The sequence below is a fragment of the Oratosquilla oratoria genome, chromosome 6 (genome assembly GCF_046742065.1).
Source record: "Oratosquilla oratoria isolate Oo_2021 chromosome 6, ASM4674206v1, whole genome shotgun sequence".
NCBI lineage: Eukaryota > Metazoa > Arthropoda > Malacostraca > Stomatopoda > Squillidae > Oratosquilla > Oratosquilla oratoria.
In genome coordinates, this window is record NC_134782.1 from 25,392,499 (window position 1) to 25,394,998 (window position 2,500).

The following is a 2,500-nucleotide window of genomic DNA, read 5'->3' on the forward strand; positions in this document are numbered from 1 at the left end:
GCCCAGCCTATTACCCACCCGAACGCCCCTTCACCCGGATAAAAGACCCTCCCTACCCGATTAAGACCCAGCGAGTAACAACCGAGCTCAGCTATACTAACACAGCGCGTCAAACCATTCCCCCCCCCACCTCGCATCTCTTTGAAACTAACCCCCCCCCCCATTTTACGGACCCCTCTCCCTCTGCTCCTCCCCCCTCTGCCTGCAAGCCGCCCCCGGACACGCCCATACCAACCCCCAACCCCCAACCCCCCTTCCCTTCCCAACAACCTATAATATCCCGTTTCTCCTCCTTTTGTGTCCCTCCCCACCTATATAATCACCCTACACTCCATGTAGACACCGTGTACTACACACCATCAATCGCTCCATTCTAGTTTTCCTACCACTGGTTCTGTCAACCTCTTCAGTGTGAAGTCCTACTCTCGGCTGAATGAAATTGTGTGTCGTCTGCCTGAATAAAGCCTCTGAAGCCTCCATAGCAGCGAAAGGGGCTTATCTCTTCTGTTCAAGGTCTGGTTCGAATCAGAACCGGGTCTAGACTGACCGAAAATCCATTGAGGTTCGAGTCTGTCCAGGCATACGAACAAAACCGTCTGGGATTGGTGAGAACAGAATTTTAAAAGGTGAACAACCTAAAGTCTCGCCATCTTGGTCACCAGAAACATCCCACCCATCCACCTCATCTTCAAGAACAAGCTCGCGTTCCATGAAACCCAATAGCCGATCGGTCTATCTTCTTCGTGATACACATTATGTTGTTTAGCAAAGAAGTTTTTTTATCCACTGAATTAAAACGTATAGCCTAAACAAAATCAGCAAAGGGCGTCATCTAACCCAAGGGGGGTTAACCTAAATCAGCGTTTCTCAACCAGGGTTCCCCAGAACCCTAAGGTTCCGCAAAATGTTCATAAGGGTTCCGCGAGAACAAGTGAGATAAGCTAATGCAATTTTGATTTTTTCCTTTAATTTCATATACGTAATATAATTAAACACGCACGACATATTCTTGGTTATTGTAAGAATGTAATACAGACATCCTATCTAACCTATTATTACGATGAAAATGAAATGAGAAAGAGATGGCATATGTTTTTTTTTTTTTTTTTTTGCGCAGGGGTTCCTTGAGACAAGCAATTTATTTTAAAGGTTACGAAAGGGTAAAAAAGTTGAGAAACGCTGGTCTAGATAGTCTGATTGAGTTAGTCATGACTCCCTCCTCTACGCTGACCTCTCCTCCAGACGAATAAAACAATTTGGTGTCAGTGAAAGCGATGACTGTACCAATCGCCACCATAGACACGCTTAAACGACTGAGAGCTTCCCTTGGATGAATAAAATCGCCCAACGGGAGACAAAAAAATTAATTTTTAGATTATCCTTCCGTTCCAATTTCTTATCCCGATGATATCCTCTTTATACCAGCTGACATTAGACGATTTTATTCAGTTTCGAGTGGGCGATAGAACACATACATACACATATACATATACATATACTTATACATATACATATACATATACATATACATATACATATACATATACATATACATATACATATACATATACATATACATATACATATACATATACATATACATATACATATACATATACATATACATATACATGTACATATACATATATACATATATATATACATATACATATACATATACATATACATATACATATACTTATACATATACATAGGGGAGGGGAGGTATGAAGAGGAAGGGAGATGCTATCTTAATGAACCCTTTCACGATAACGTACCATAGATATAGTGTTACGGTTAACTATACGATTTTATTCAATTGAGGGCAAGATGTTCATGTATAAGCGGTTAAGGTTATCTCAACTAATCAAAATTTTGAAAAGATGTCTTGGTACAGATTTTGTTACAGCCTACGTCAAAGTTGTTTTTTTTTTTTTTTTTTTTTTTTTTTTTTTTTTTTTTTTTTTTTTTTTTTTTTTTTTTTTTTTTTTTTTTTTTTTTTTTTTTTGTAACGCCCTGTTATCTCATTCAGATTGTGTTGATAAAATGTCGCTTCCATTTCACCCAATTCTCCAAGGGCGTAATCGGAAGCTTGTCGGTCTCGCATTCCCTTAGTTGTGGGTTCGAATCCCGCATCTTTCTCTGATTCCCAGCCGTGACTGCTGCCTACTCCAACACTCCAACCGCATAAGGCAAATGTGACGGCTCCGGCCGTAGTTACGCGCCTCCTGGGGAATACTCCTCACCTTCTCTTTAAGGGTCAAAAGGCCCAAACTAACACTTGAACATTTTGTTCTGGTTAGCTTGATACGTCTTTATACAACTCCCAACAACTCCCCTCCGGCAATAGCCTGACTCCCCCCCACACACAACTCCCCATGTCCTATGACCCCAACTCCCTAACTCCCTTGTTGTCAACCACACTCCATCTCCGCAACACGCTATCATCACCATCTAACCCGCCTTTTATCCTATTAAGCTGATCTGATGGCGACAAACC